General features: G+C 46.2%; 1 long non-coding RNA gene and 1 pseudogene across 5 annotated transcripts; one reads left to right on the top strand and one right to left on the bottom strand.

Moving 5' to 3' along the window:
• Positions 1–536: 536 nt before the first annotated feature.
• Positions 537–15903, bottom strand: LOC102485071 (uncharacterized). Of its 5 annotated transcripts, XR_335729.3 has the most exons (4): positions 15639–15903; positions 14959–15148; positions 14666–14780; positions 5791–5826 (listed from the first exon to the last, which is right to left on the bottom strand). It is a non-coding gene; the product is annotated as an uncharacterized LOC102485071 (long non-coding RNA). The 5 variants fall into 5 exon arrangements; XR_003550755.1 differs by lacking the exon at positions 5791–5826 and adding an exon at positions 537–572 and having other exon boundaries at positions 14959–15903; XR_003550754.1 differs by having other exon boundaries at positions 14959–15903.
• LOC102484659 (60S ribosomal protein L13a-like) lies at positions 12499–13394 on the top strand (annotated as a pseudogene).
• Positions 15904–16427: the final 524 nt, after the last annotated feature.

Here is a 16427-nt window from a genome sequence, read left to right as displayed (position 1 = left end):
AGTCTAACAAGATCTAGACCTGGGGGAAGGGCATTTGACGACAGGCCCTCTGGGTCTGTGACGTGTGGTATGGGTGTGAGTTGGGTAATGGCAAAGGCCCAGTGAGGACGATCCATGAGCTCTGTGTTAGTTTCCTAGGCCTGTATTACAAAGTACATCAAGGTGATGACTTTGAACCACAGAAATTTGTTCTCTCACAGTCCTGCAGACTGGAAGTCCAAAACTGTTACCGAATTTAAATTAGGTTCGCTCGCCCAAGCGCTGTAAAACTAAGCCATAGGCACACGGTGTGATGAAGGAAAGTACAGCTTTATTGCAAAGCGCAAAGCAAGGAGAGCGGGCAGCTCATGCTGAAAAGACGGTCTCCCCGAGATGTTCCCCACATGCGTTTTTAAGGGCAAAATTAGGGGCAGAGGTCCCAGGCGCATGATCAGTTCAGTGATTGGTTTAAGAGGGCGTGATCAGCTCGTGGGCATTCTTGATTGGTGAGGCCTTAGATAACCAAATTCCTCTTCAGGTGTCTGGAACCATTCAGCCTGGAGTCTCTGAGCTCACAACCAGCAGTTTTCAGTCTATAAAACATTTTACATATTGAAATAAAAACCTTTTTTTCTTTTTTTTTGTTTTTGTTTTTGGAGAGATTTTCACTGTAGGGCGTGTGCGCTCGCCAGACAGACAGAGAGAGATATAGAGACAGAAAGCGAGAAATCACCCCCCAGGGGGGATGGTCACGCCGCAATCCCTTCTCCTTCATTCTCCTCTCGGGATCTTGGGCACGCACGCACACACGCCCGGCGTGAGTTTTAAGTCACCGGGTCCGGGACGCGAACTGCGGTCGACTACGTGGGAGTCCAGCGACATAGCCATTACGCTAACTGCTGTTTCCCAAAACCTTTTTTTCTTTAAGTGAGAGTTTTAGAGGTCAAATGGCCCTCACTCATGGTCCATGTTGGTCATTATTATAACCAAAGCCTGAAGACTTACTCCTTACTCTGGGCCATTACAATGCAAATGGACTTTATATTTTAGGAACCCTAGAAAATACATTAGGGGGTTCTTGCTCTGTTTCAAAACCAAGGTGTCAGCTGGGCTGTGCTCCCTCCAAAGGCTCTGGGGAGGATCTTTCCTTGCCTTTCTCTCATCTTCTGCTGGTTGCCAACAATCCTTGACACTCCTTGGCTTGAAGCTGCATCACTCCAATCGCTCCTCTTTTGTCACATGGCCATATTCTCCATGTGTGTCTTTGTCCCTGTTTTTCTTTCCTTATAAGGCCACCAGTCATGGGCCAGCCCTGTAGCACAGTGGTTTAAGTGTTATGTTTAGGAAACCAAATCCCACATGGCTGACTGCAGTTCAAATCCTAGTTCTGGCGACTTGAAAACCATGCTAGGTGCTTGTGCATGCGTGCCCAGAATCTTGGTGGGATAGAGCTATGGAGAAAAGACATTGCGGCATGGCATGGTCCTCCCCTTCTTTCTCTCTATCCCTCCCTCTCTCTGCTTCTCTTTCTGACAAGTGCACACAACTCCTGGCAATTTGAAAAAAAAGGGCACCAGTCATTGCATTAGGGCTCACCCTAACCCGCATGACCTCAGCTTACATCTGCAGAGATCTTATCTCCAAATAAGGTCATGTTCTGGGGGTCCAGGTGACATGAATTTTGGGGAGAAACTTATTTAACCCAGTACAACCTTCTAGAAGATTGGGGAAGGGTAAGTGTAGAGTTTTTACAATTGATGTGTCATGCCAAATGACTACTTATTCCAGGGAACACCAGAGGTGAGGCTGGCCCTAGAAATCTCCCAAACACCTGCCTCGTTGTCTCTGAGTCAAGAGATAAGCTGGGAGACCAAGGGGAACAGCTGACTAACCCTTCACGCAAGTTTCCTGGGATGGGAAGCTTGGTGGGCAACTGTGGACCCAGGAACCCCCAGGCAGGCCTCATGGAGTCTATGCTGACCCTACCCCTCCACTGCCCAGGAAGGCCAAGAGAATTGGGAAAGGCGGTAAAACAGGGCCCAGGAGGCGTGGCCCACACCTGTTCCTGGTGATTTGGGCCATGCCCTTGCATGTGTGGATTTGCTACAGTTGAACGAAGGTATCATACTTCCAGTTTCCTTCTGAACTCAGAGAACAGAGTAAGGGGGAGAAGGGAGAGGAACAGGCAGTCACTTTAAAAACAAATTAACCCCACCCTGTCCTCGAGCATTCCGCAGGCAGGTGTGTCACCCAACTCCTCATACCCCCTGGGACTAGTCCGCCTTACTCGACCTGGGGTGCGGAGGTGGAGGGACTAGAGCTGGACATTTTCTCTTTAGCCTATGCAATGCCAGACTCTCCCTTTATAGGAAAAGGTGACTTCTCACCATGCCCTGCCCCCTGAAATTGCTTCGTCAAGTGCGCTTGGAATGTTCTGTGGCCCCAGCCCGCTTCACACACTCCGGGAGCTGGAGGAAGAGGCAAAGGATTATCCTACGTAGATGCAAGAACTGCAAAGTGAGGTTTCCACTGAAACCAAAGTTCAGCTTCAGGGTCTGGGGATGGCTTCAGCCACCACGAACCAAGTACAGAATAAGCTGCCCAGGTCTGCTGAGGTCCAAGTGGCAGCTTCAGGGGGGAGCCATTAGCCTGCTTCCTCCAGGAGGAGAGTGTGAGAGAGGCTGGGTGGGCCCTAGAAGGCAGAGTGAGTGCCCAAGTCACTGTTGACAAGCACCTTCCCAAGTGAGCCTCAGTCTCCACATTCATGCAGTGGGAATGGTGGTACTAATTTCTATTAATAGGTTCTTAAAAACATTAGTGCTCACCTTCCCCAGGGAAGGGGACTTGGACGGAGAATATGGGGCTGTTGCAGGTGAAAGTGGCTAGCTCGACGAGGACATGAGAGGGCTACAGTGCCCAATTCTTGCCAAGAGAATAGTTCTGGAAGGAAGATGGACTAGCAGAAAGAAGGGCCCGGCTTCAGGGCTCAGGAGGCTACTGTCTCCACTGAGGTCCTTGCAAACTGGGGGATGGTCAGCCGGTCTGGATCAGGTGTTTCTCATATGCAGATCAGCTTGTTTTATGCAATGGTTATACAAGTTGGCTCTATGGGCCCAGCCTAGAGTTCTGAACTGCAGTGCTAGAAGCCACATGGTGGTGGACCATGGGCTTATATCCCCGGCCTGGTCAACCTGGAACATGCCAGGTATGTACACTTGTGCCCGAGACCCTGACAAGGTGGAGAGCCGGTTGGGGTGGGGTGGGGTGGAAAGGACCATGGCGTGACCTTGACTGTTGAGGGTGCTTCTCTCTTTTGTGTGTATGTACATGCAGTCTCTATCATGAATAAAAGAAACTTAAGAAAAGAGATTATTTAGGTTGGTAAATTCTTTGAGGACTGTGTTTGGAGGCGGAAGGAGAGGAGCCTCTTTGACAGAATGGCATTTCGAGAATTGTCAATAGATGCAATAGGATTGAATCAACCTACTAAAAAGCAAGGTTGAGGTGGGGAGGTCCTGGGAGGACTTGCTATGAGAGGTGTATTTTATCCTGACACTAGGCTATCTCACAGCACAGAGTCTGTAGGCCCTAGTTATAGCCTGCCCGTATGGTGGGAGTTCACATTTAGGTGCCAATATCTATATTATAGTAGTCATTAGATGCCTAATCAGATTGAGTATTCCTTCTCCAAGGTGCTTGGGACCATCAGTGTTCCGGGTTTGGGATTTCTTTCTGATTTTGGAGTATTTGCATATACATAAGGGAGGTATCTGAGGGGTAGACACAAGCCTACACATGGAATTCACTTATGTTTCATATACACCTTGTACACATAGTCTGAAGGTAATTTTACACAATAGTCTGTTTCGATTACGACTGAAGTCAGGTATAGAATCTTCCACTGTGGCATTGTGTCAGTGCTCAAAATATTGCAGATTTTGGAGCATTTTGGGTTTTAGACTTTTAGATTAGGCATGCTCAACCTGTAATTAACAGGTTTACTATATAACCAGTGCTTATTATACATAATATATTATTGTTTATTAATCTAATTTAAATGTGAAATCGCCTTTTGAAAAATGCTTTAAAAGGAGGGAACCCTGCCTGTGGCCTGGTGGTTAAGGGAGCTGGATCCCACATGGCCAACTATGTGGTTCAAGTCCCAGATCTGGTGGCTTGAAAAATATGCCGTGTGTGCAGGTGTGTGCCCATGTGTGCCCAAAATCCCCAAAGGAGGGGGAAATGGAAGAGTAGGCATGTGGCATGACCATGCCCCATCGGGTGGTACTTTTCCCTCACCTTCCCTCTCCTGTCTCTCCATCTCTCTCTGGCCAGCACATATATCCTTTGGCAAGACATTTTTTTTTAAGAATTATTTATTTAACTTTATTTATTCATTCATTTATTTTTAATTTGACCAGAGAGACACACACAGAGAGACACAGAGAGAGAGAAGGTGAGAAAGCAAGCTACCAGGTCCAGAACTTGAACCGAGGTCAGCCATGTGGGAGCATCCAGTGTCTTAACTACCATTCCACACGCTGGTCCCCTTGGCAAGACTTTTAGAAAATGCTTTAAAAGATTTCATAAATTTTTATTACCTGGAGAATCCCTGCATGTCCAAACTCCTTTAATGAACCTGGGAAACCAAACCCCAAAGCCCTCGTCACCTCAAGACAATTAGGCCACTTGCCCTCCGTTAGTTTAACCCCTCTGCCAAGTGGCAGGTCTACACCCAACCGACCCAACCAGCAGCTGAAGGCAGCTCTCCAGAAAGACCTGGCTTTCTGAGGGCCCTGCCTGTAGGACAAGGCCTCACCCCAGCCCCTATGCCATCAGAGTAAAGTCACTGTGCTTTGCCTAAAGTGGTAAAAATATGAAACCCAAACTCTTGTTCTTCATTAGAATTGCTCCTTCATTTCCCACCAGCCCTCAACAAAAATAAGAGGCAAAATTAAAATTCATTTGTGTGTTTTTTAAAACGTATAAGTACCCTCAACAGGGTCTCCACATCATCAACCCCCCTCCCCTAGTTTCAGCCTTTCTGGATCAAAGGCCCATGAGCGAGCACTCATTGTGTTCAGGGAGGCCCTGGGATGTGAACCAAGGACCTTTCTATGTGGATCCAGTTGCATTATCACTGTACCACCTCCTAGCCCATCACTTGTATGTTTTTCTATTAATATATCAGTGAATCTATGTTTTTGTATAAATGATCAATACATTTAAAAAGCAACACTGACTTCACTTAGCCTTCTCAGGACATAAGTCATGATCTTTCAGCAGATCAACACAGGGAGGGGAAAGCAAGAAGAAAATGCCCATGTCAGAGGGGAGTGTTAGTGAGTTTCCAGGTACAGTGAAGGCACATGGACCTGGCACACATGCACACATGCCCAGTGTGAGTTTCAAACTGCTGGGTCCAAGACTCCCACTGCAGTCTGCATGTGGGAATCCAGCACCTTAACCACTATGCCACAGGCTGGCCCCAGAAAATGAAAAATAAATTTGAGAATAGCATAAGCTAAGGTTATTTTAAATAACTAAGAACATTTGAAACTTATTTGAAAAATATTATGTTGTTTACTATACAAAGAACACTTACAGGACCAGCAGACGGCATAATGGTTATGTTGTTGGACTCCCATGTGCTCGACCATGGTTCAAGTCCCAGACCCAGTGGCTTAAAACTCATGCCAGGTGCGTGTGTGTGTGTGTGCCCAAAATCCTGAGAGGAGAATGGAATAGAAGGGGTTGCAATGTGGCCATCCCCCATGGGGGCTGATTCCTTACTTTCTGTTCCTTTGTCTCTCTGGCGAGCACATGTCCTCTATAGTACAAATTTCTCTAAAAAACAAACAAACAAAAAAGAATACTTAACAAAATGATAATAATCATATTAAATAAATAATGTTTTATTTAATATTTAAATAAAATAAAAACGGGAGCAAGGGACACAGGTAAATAAATACATGGAAGTTTTCAATCCTACAAGACTTAAAGAAATGTGTATCAAAATGAGAAACATTTTTTTAAAAACTCAAATTCATAAAGATTTGAGAGGCAGACTCCTTTGCACATGTACAAGAAAGAGAGAAGTCATCCCCCCAGTGGGACATGGTCACACCGCCATCTTTTTTCCTCTATCCATTCCCTCGGTATTTAGGGCACTCATACACACGTACCTGATGTGTTTTTCAAGCTGCCAAGATTGAGACTCAAACTGCAGTAAGCCACGTGGGATCCAACTTCCTATGCACAGGGCCTAACTGCTGTGCTATGGATCCAGCCCCTGTTTGTTTGGTTTTGTTTTTAATTACCATTTATTGAATGCCCACTATGCTTGGTATTTTAATATATTCTGTCTCTCCCTTTTTCAAGATCTATTACAAACTATAGTAATCAAAACGATGTGGTACTTCATTAAAACAGACACATTTACTAACAGAACAGAATAGAGAGCCCAGAACAAATCTATGCATTTACAGCCACTTGATTTTCAACAAAGATGTCAGGAACCAACAATAAGGAACAATAACCAATTTGGGGCAAACTAATATTCACATACAGAAGAATGAAATTAGACCCTCATCTCACATCACATACAAAAATCAACTCAAAAATGGATTAAAGGGCTGGCAGGTGGCATGGTGGCTAAGGTGCTAAATCTCTCATGAACAAATTCATGGTTTGAGTCCCAGACCCAGCAGCCTGAAAACACGCTGGGCAGGTGTGTATGCATGCCCAAAATCCTGAGAGGAGAATGGAGAAGCGATTGTGGCATGGTCATCACCCCTGAAAAGTGGTTTCTCACTTTTCCTTCCTCTCTCTCTGTTTCTGTCTCTTCGGAGACAAAAAAAAAAAAAAAAAAAAAAAAAAATTAGATAAACATAAAACATGTAACTGTAAAACTACTAGAAGAAAACATAAAGGAAAAGCCATGACATTGGCCTGGGTAATGATTTTTTTGAATAAGATTTTTTAAAAAAAGGATCAAAGCAAAAAATAGGTAAATGAGATTCTATCAAACTAAAAAGCATCTGCTAGCAAAGGAAAAAAATCAACAGAGTAAAGAGACAACTTAGAGAATGGGAGAAAATAATTGCAAACTGTTCATTTGACAAGGGATTCATATCCAGAATATACAAGGAACTCAAAAAACTCAGCAGCAAAAACAAAACAAAACAAAACAAAAAACTCAATCTAAAAATATAGAAATAACCTGAAAAGACATTTCTCAAAAGAAGGCATACAAATAACCAGCAGGCATATGAAAGGCTTAAGAAACTGCAGAGGGAGCCGATTTCAATGCAGACTCTGGAGCCAGCCCTACCCTCCACTGAGCCACAGTCTTTAAGTCTTACATCTATTTCCCCAGTGGTGCTGAGACTGGGGATTAGAGACACTTCAAGTAAGACAAGGTAAGTTGTATCTGCCTTTTGAAGGGTTTGAGGCTTTTCCTAAGAAGAGGATAAGCCATTAAAACTAAAGCCATGTGGCAAGACTGATGCAGAGACAGGACTTGAACTCTCCTCTGTCTGATTCCAAAACCAGAGGGACACTGTTTCTTCCTAGAAAGATGGCACATCAGACTGTCTGTCAAATAGGTATACAGGTATATTCCTGAAGAAAGATCCTCCAGACGAGGGAACAGGATTTTCCCACTTCTAGGGCTCTCACAGTTCCCTCCCAAATGCTTTTGCCTGGAGCTCTCATTTTGCCTTCCCAATACCAATGGGGGGAAGAAAACTCCACTGGGATTGTTCCCCCCACCCCTTTCTCTGATGAATACAGTGAGGCTCAACTAGTGAAACCATTTACCTGATGGCCTACGTAAAGACAGAAACATGTGCCAGTGACATGGAGGGAGCCAGGTTGGACTTGTCAATGGGTAGCCAAAGAAGTTGGGTGGTCCTTGCATGAGTCAGAGGCTATGAGATCGCAGTGACCCCTGTTGCCATTGGCCACTTGGAATCGATAGACTGGATAAAATGACCTCTGGATTTCGATCCTGGGCACTTTCTATAATGGGCACTGCTTTGGTTTAGGAATGTCATGGAGATCCCCAAATTTGGACAGTCTCACTGCTGTGTGAGTCTGGGCAGCTGTCCCTCACTCTGCATCTCTGTTTCTTTGTGAAATGAGGTGGGGCTTGCTTGTCAGTTGGGACAGCCCCTTCCAGCTCTGGCTCTGTCGGGTCTGCATCTGCCTGGGTGGGTCTCTGATTCGGAGGGTACTGGCACAACAGCTGTACTGGGCCAGGACCATGATGACCCAACTGCCAAGAGGAACAAGGAAGTAAGGTGGCATTTCAAATACAGCTTCAATCCAGGCTGCTCTGAGAACTGGGTGGAGAACGTACCCTGACCATGTATAGGGTGAGGAGAGACAGGCCTGCCCCGGCTCCTGTCTGCTGGGAGGAGAGGCAGAAAGCTCAGGGCCCAAACCTGGTCAAAGACATAGAACTGGCTGCCATGGTGTCAGGGACAAGGCAGTGTGTGGGTCCTCCAAGGAGGGGGTCTATCCCTCTGCCACAGGCCGACAAGGGGCTCCCTGGCCTCATACAACCAGGAGGAGCCCCAGGAGCAGGACCCTGGCAGTGACTGATGAAAAGGTTGTCCAAACATGAAAAAGGGACACAGGAGGCTGGGAATCCCCAGTTCTTAGAACTTTATTTATTTATTATGATGGAGCTCATTTGTATGCACAAGAGTGAGGGAGAGACAGACCAAGTCAGAAAGAGAGAAAGAAAAGGCCCTTCCACAGGGCCCGGTCATGCTGTGATCCTCTTCCTCTGGTCCTCTAGCCTGCCAGGATCCTGGGCGCGCATGCATGTGCCTGCAATGTTGTCAGGCCAACCTGACCAGAGACTCAAACTGGGGTTGTCATGTGGCTTCCAGTGCTGAAGTCTAGTAAGCTACCAACTACACCATGGAGGCTGGGCCAGGAATTCTAACACTTTAAGTTACTCAGCTGGCATTCCAGTACATTAATTAGATACCTTATCCTGGGTTTGGGTAGCAGGAACCATTTCCTGAGAGGCTGGCTCTCCGGGGCACTAACAAGCCCTCACTCCTGCCTGCTGGGGCCCAGCTGCACCCAGCCAAAGTTACAGGAGCGTGCCTCGTTATCGCCCTAGAGTGCTTCTAGCTCTAGAATTATAGGAATTTGTGAAATGTGGATATTTCATAAATAATATATTTGTTGAGGGCCAAAGGGGGTCATCACGGGCCAGCCATCTCACCAATGGCAAAAGGCCAGTTATTGCCTAGAGGAGCAGGAGGAGAGAAGTGAGAAAAAAGGGAAGACGAAGAAGAGACATGAGTCTGGGAGGTGAGAGATCAGATGGCACAGGTGGGATGAGGATTGGCCCTGGAGGGCGTGGGGGTGGAGGGAAGGAGGACAGGCGGTGGGAGGAAGCAGGCTGTCGTGTGCTGGCCTGCTTGCTGTGTGCTCACCTGTGGAGCAGTGTCAGGCCGACCCCAGGAGACCAGCCAGGAGGAGGCGTAAGCCTTGCCTGTGAGGGCCTCGGTGGGGCTCTATGGGACGGAGTCCTTGTGAAGGAGGCTCTGAGCTCTCACACTGGGAAGAGGGCCGGTGCTGGTGAGGGCCTTGCTGCAGTTCTGGGTGGTGCAGGAAAGCTCTGGGTGCTGTTTCTCTCTGTGTTTGTCTGTGTTTGTGTTTGTGTGTGTGTGTGTCTTGCTCATAGAAGAAATAAATACTTCTTTTTTTAATTAGGGGAGAATAGAGCAGAAGGCTGTTGCCCCAAGTCTGACACTCTTGCATGAACTGCTTCCCCACAAAAGGATTCAGGCTAATTAAGTTGGCAGAAGGCAGCTTGTCTCGCAGGAAGTTTCTCAGATTTATGTGAGCATGAAATTGTTTCCCCGCACTCCCTATCCGATGGATAAGGCTGCACTTGAGTGGTTATTCTGAGGGGGGGAGCTGGGTCCCGGAGTCCAGGGCCTCTACCCTCCCACCTGACTCCCTGCCTTGTTGGAGTCCCATCTTAAGAACAATAGGGAGAGGCTGGCTAAGCAGTCAGGTCCATCAAAGGATGGTAGAGCAGGAATAGGTGGAGGAGGAACCCAGAGGGTGACAGAAGGGAGGCTGGTGAGGGAGGGCCACACCATCCGCCTTCCTGACCCCCTCATCACCCTCACGGAACTGCTGCCTGCTCCTTCCTGGGAGGAGCTGGGCCCAGAGCCTGCACACTGAGACAAGATGGAAGGACTGTGTGGAGGGGGCAGGACTGGGTGGAGGGGCCACAGGAGGAGGCAAAACTGCACTCACCACTGAGACAGTTTCCGAAATACCGGCAGTTGGGAGGTGCTCTCTCTTCTCTCTGTCTTCCTCCCTGTTCAAGTCCTTTATCCACTTAGGATCTCATTTTTCTAATCAGTTTATGTGTTTGTATTAAACACTGATAGAGACACTTAGTTGTAAATGTTTTTCCCATAATTTGAAATCTTTCTTTATCTTCTTCCTTTCAAAATACTAAAACTTGGGGGTCTTGGAAAAAATAAAATATTTGAGAGAAGCTTTCAAGGAAAAGAACCAAGGCAAGATGAATTTAAAATGATAATTTTTACTCTTTTTACAAGAAAAAAGAATGGCTAAGACATAGGCAGAAAAAAACAAGGGTATAGAAATGGAAACAGCAAAACTTGTGAAAATTAGATGAGGAGTTTGACAATTTTGAAACTCTAGCACTTAGTGAAGTTATATGTGGAGCCACAGGAAATAATTATCCCCATATATTTAGTGACATGCCCCTAGAGGTACTTCGTAGTCTGGTTAGAAACACTCCTATATTTGTAGACACACTCCTACAAATATTTATCTCATTGATAAATATTCTTTAGACACCAAAAAAAAAAAGAAGAAAAAAAAATATGACTAGGGGCCAGCAGGTGGCGTGGTGGTTAAGGCACTGAACTCCCACATGGCCAGCCACAGTTCAAGTCCCAGACTTGGCAGCTTGCTTTCTCATTTTCCCTCTTTCTCTCTGTCCCTCTCTGGTCAAATTAAAAATAAATAAATAAATATGACTAATTTTCAACACAAAATAATGATTTTTTTTTTTAAACTAAGGTATGGGGAACCAGCAGGTGGCATCGTGGTTAAGGCACTGGATATTCCCACATGGCCTACCATGGTTCGAGTCCTGGACCTGGCGGCTTGCTTTCTCACTTTCTACCTATCCCTCTCTGTCTCTCTCTGTGTCTCTCTCTGATCAAATTAAAATTTAATTTAATTTAATTTAAAACCTAAGGTTTTTCCTAAGGTATGGGTTCAGCCGGTGGTGTGGTGGTTAAGGTGCTAGACTCCCACATGACTGACTGTAGTTTGAATCCTGGATCCGATGGCTTGAAAATCACTCCAGGCATATGTGTGCGTGTGCCCAAAATCCCAGGAGGAGAAGGGAAGATAAGGGATCACAGCATGGCCATCCTCCCTGGGGGGTGATTTCTCACTTTCCCTCTCCTTGTCTTTCTACAGGTGAACATGTCCTACGACAAAAACAAATAAAAAATGAAAATTTTAAAATAAAAAATAAGGTACACTCGGGGAAAGTCGATAAATGTTTGGCTAAAATGATCCTCTGTGTGAAGGTTTGGCAAACTATGTCCCACAGGCCAAATCTGGCTGCTGGCTGTTCTTGTAAATAAAGTTTTATTGGAACACAGCCATGCCCGTGTTTTACTTGCTCTCTTTGGCTCCTTTTGAGCTACAATGGCAGAGATTTGCAGTTGTAACAGGGACCTGTATGACATTTTACAGAAGTGTGCCAACCTCTGCTGTATGTAGTTGACATCGAGTAAATGAAAAGTTAGACTAAGACTAATTATGCTGTAATGTATTACTATTATTATTCCTATAATAGAGAGCATGTGTGCATGCACGCACAGGCAGAGAAAGTGCCCTCAACAGGGTCATGTCTCATTGCAGTCCCCTTTCTCCAGGCCTCTAACTTCTCAGGGTCCTGGGCACCTGCACATGCACCAGCATGTTTTCAGGCGGGCCCTAAGATCTGATCATACAGTGGGTCAGGTGGCCTCCAGCCTTGAAGGGGACTTGTCGCAGCTACACCACAGCAGTTGGGCTGCTAGCATTTATTTTTGTCAGAAAAAATATTCTAAGTAATCATTGCATATTTATAAGCACAAAACCATTGCAAGTACATCCTATGATTTGATAAATAAAAGGTTAAAAATAGAGGCCAGCAAATGGTGTAGTGGTTAAGGCACTGGACTCCCACGTGGCCGACTGCAGTTTGAGTCCCAGAACTGGAGACTTGAAACTCTTATCAGGCTGTGTGTGCATGCCTAAAATCTGGAAAGGAGGCTGAAGGAGAAGGGGCTGCAGTATGGCCAGTCCTGGCGGGAGAGGGGGTGATTTCTCACTTTCTGTCTCTCTGCCTCTTCTGTCTCTCCCTGAGCACACATGCCCTATAAGCAAAAATCTCTTAAAAAAAAAAAAAAAAGATTAAAAATAAACATATTGTTTTCCCAGGCCATGGCAGACAGGCAGGTCCTGGTGCTCGGTGGCCAGCACCATCTCCTGGGCCCCCTGGCAGCCATCATGGCCGAGCAGGTACTGCTGGGCCGCAAGGAGGTGGTCCTGTGCTGTGAGGGCATCGGCATGGCTGGCAATTTCTACAGAAACAAGTTAAAGAGCCTGGCCTTGGGATCAGCAGTTGGTGTAATGGCTATGTCGCTGGACTCCCATGCAATCGACTCCAGTTTGAGTCCCAGACTTGTGGCTTAAACTCACGCAAGGCGCGTGTGCGTGCATCCCCAGGATCCTGAGAGGAGAATGGAGGAGAAGGGATTGTGGTGTGACCATCCCCCCTGGGGGGTGATTTCTCGCTTTCTGTCTCTCTGTCTCTCTGTCTTTCTGGTGAGCACATGCGCCCTATAGCAAAAACCTCTCCAATACAAAACAAAACAAGAAAAGAAAAGAAAAGCACCTAGCCTTCCTCAGTAAGCAGATAAACACCAATCCATCTTGCGGCCCCTACCATTTCTGGCCCCCAGCTACATCTTCTGGCTGACTGTGCAAGCGTGCTGCCCCAGAGTGGCCAGGCCGCTCCAGACCTCTTCAAGCTGTTCCTCGGGATCCCACCACTCTAAGAAAAAGCTGCTGCCCGCAAGGTTGTACAACTGAAGCCCAAGAGAAGTTTGCCTAGCTGAGGCACCTGGCTCACGAGGGCAGCTTGAGATACCAGGCACTGACAGTCACCCTGGAGCAGCAGAGGAAGAAGGCCAAGATGCACTACTGGAAGACACAGCTCATGAGGCCACGGAAACAGGCGGAAAAGAATGTGGAGAAAATTGGCAAATACACAGAGATCCTCAAGACCCAGGGACTCCTGGTCTGAGCCCAATAAACACTGTTTATACTTCAAAAAATATTAATTAAATTTAATAAATAAACATATTATTTAAAGTTTTTGGATTTATATTTTATAAATTTATTTTCTAGTTTTTTAATTAATCGCCAGATGATGTGTGTGTTCACCAGAGGAAGCAAGAGAGAGGGAGAGAGAACACCTCCAATGGGGCATGGTCATACCACAATCCTTTTTCTTCCATTTCTCTATCCTGTCAGCATTTGGGGCATGCACACACATACCCTAGTGTGTTTTTCAAGCCTCCAGGACTGGGATCCAAACCACAGTCAGCCATGTGGAATCCAGCACCTGATGTACTGCACTTAATTGCTATGCTATGGGGCTAGGCCTCTAGGGTATTTTTAATAGCTTTTTTTAGAGAGATTTTTACTATAGGCACATGCACTCATCAGAGAAACAGAGAGATAGAAAGCAAGAAATCACCCTCTAGGAGGGATGGCCACAGCACAGTTGCTTCTCCTCTTAGGATTTTGGGCACAAGTGCACATGCACCCAGTGTGAGTTTTAAGTTGCCAGGTTGAGGATTCAAACTGTGGTCAACTACATGGGAGTTCGGGACCAGCAGTTAGCGTAATGGCTATGTTGCTGAACTCCCATGTAGTCGACTACGGTTCATAGTCCTGGACCCGGTGGCTTAAACTCACACCGGGTGCATGTGCGTGCATGCCCTAGATCCTGTGAGGAGAATGGAGGAGAAGGGATTGTGGCATGGCCATACCCCTGGGGGGTGATTTCTTGCTTTCTGTCTCTCGGTCTCTCTCTGTCTTTCTGGCAAGTGCACACGCCCTAGCAAAAACTTCTCAAAAATAAACAAATAAACAAAAAAACAAACTACATGAGGAGTCCAGCGATGTAACCATTACAACACCTGCTGGTCCCAATTTTTAATAACCTTTTAAGAACAGTTATAGGGGCCGGCAGGTGGTGTAGTGGTTAAGGTGGCTGGATCCTACGTGGCTGACCACAGTTCGAGTCCTAGACCTGGCAGCTTGCTTTCTCACTTTCCTTCTCTCTCTCTCTCTTGTCAACTTCAAAAAAATAAACAATTACAATGAATAAAATAAAATAATTCTTTTAAAAAAAGAACAATTGTAGATGTACAGAAAAAATTACATATATCTCCCCATCTAGGTTCCCTCAGTATTAACATTTACTATTGTTACAGTTCATTCATTATGATTAATGAACCAATGCTGATATGTTCGTATAGCTAATACTTCATTCACTTTATTTATATTAGTTATACATACTTTATCCAGATTTCCTTACCCAATGTCTTTGTTCTGTTTCAGGGCCCTATGTGAGACGTCATGGTACATTTAGCCGTTGTGCCTCCTTCGTTCCTTCTCGGCTGTGATATTTTCTCAGACTGGTTTTCAGTGACCTTGAAGGTTTTGAGGGAAGGAATCTGGTCAGGAATTTTGAATTACGTATTTATAAAAATACAAATTTTTGTATTTTGTATTATGTCCCTTGGGATTTAGTCTGATGTTTCTCTCATGATTAGACTGGGGCTGTGAGCCTCGGGAAGGACCCTCGCGGGGTTCACGTGCCATTCTTACCACATCGCATCAAAGCTACGCGCCGTCCTCATGGCTTCTCGGTGACGTTGCCTGGGGTCACCTGGCTGAGGTAGTGCTTGTCCGCTGTACTGGGAAGTTACTCTTTCCCCACCCTTTTCTTACCATGTTCTTCGGGAAGAAGTCACTCTGTGCAGGCCAGTCTTCAGGGTTGGGAGTTATGTTCCATCTCCTTGAGGGGCCAGTGTCACACAGATTATTTGAAATGTTTCTGTCAGGAGGATGTATCTTTTCTCCCTCGTTTATTTATTTAGTTACTCCATAATTTATTTACACTGGTATAGAGCCTCTGGAAGCCCTTTCCGTTGGCTGCGTGTTGGTCCTGCACGCCTCAGCGCTGTGTGCGTGTGTGCGTGTCCACAGCACTCTCTCACTTTCTGCACGTCTACGGGACGCTCATCTCACACACTTCTCCCTCAGCCCTCTTATCAGCCATCTCTCCACAGACCCCGTGCTGTCGCTGGGTGCCCATTGTTACCAGGGGGCATCTCAGCCGACAGAACAAGGAAATACATGTATGCACAAAGCCGCGTGTATTCATATCTATAAACACTTTGTATGTGATCGTATTTACCCGTACTAAGTGAAACCTCAGTTCAGACCGATGCCCTAACTCCAGTCCTTTGCCATGTGAATCATTCTAGCCCCCTGTCCTTGCTTACGTGTCACCTTCCATTCCAACAGCTGGTGCCTGCCATAACCCGTAATTCACTTGTTCCATTCTGTATCCACGTCCAGTGTTATCAGGACTGCTAGCCTGTACCTCCACAGGAAATCACGCCACCCGCTAGAGTACAGGGTTCCGCAGTTTTCCCAGGTTACCGAGGTCAGCACCACGTCCCCACCGCCTTTGGTGATGTTTCATACATGGAACCAAGAGGTACCATTCAGCAGCGAGCTGCCCTTCTCCTCTGGCCTATCCATTTTGGGAGCCCTTGCTAGCCACCTTAGGTTTGTGTGCACAGAGACAAAGGTCAAGGACACTTTGAGTTAATTATTAGCCCTTTGGGGGAAGCAGATTTTTGTATTTTCGTGTGAGGGAGAAGTGAAGACCAAAGGTTTTGCTCACTGGTCTGCTTGGTGCGCATACGCTATGACAAAAAGAACTACCAAGGCAGCCCTGGTCAAGCAAGATTTACACGTTTTTTGTTAATTTGCTATAAGGTGTGTTACACTTGCCAGAGAGACACAGGGTGGTGAGGGGCAGGGAGGATGGCAATCCTGTTTCCTCTGTTCTCCTCTCAGGATCTTGGGCACACATGTATGCATGCATGCCTGACCTATTTTTCAAACCTCCAGTCTGTGCAGTGCGCCATGTGGGATCCGGCTGCCTTAACCACACACCACTGGGTGGCCAGTGAACACTTTTTGTTACAGGGCATGACCTTTTTATCAATCCTATAGGACTGCAGACCCTGATTTTGCCAGTGTCACCACTTGGAGTTACTCAC

The sequence above is a fragment of the Tupaia chinensis genome, unplaced genomic scaffold, assembly GCF_000334495.1.
Source record: "Tupaia chinensis unplaced genomic scaffold, TupChi_1.0 Scaffold000515_1, whole genome shotgun sequence".
Lineage (NCBI taxonomy): Eukaryota > Metazoa > Chordata > Mammalia > Scandentia > Tupaiidae > Tupaia > Tupaia belangeri.
The sequence above is the reverse complement of the archived record's forward strand: the minus strand, read 5'-3'. Positions and strand labels throughout refer to the sequence as shown.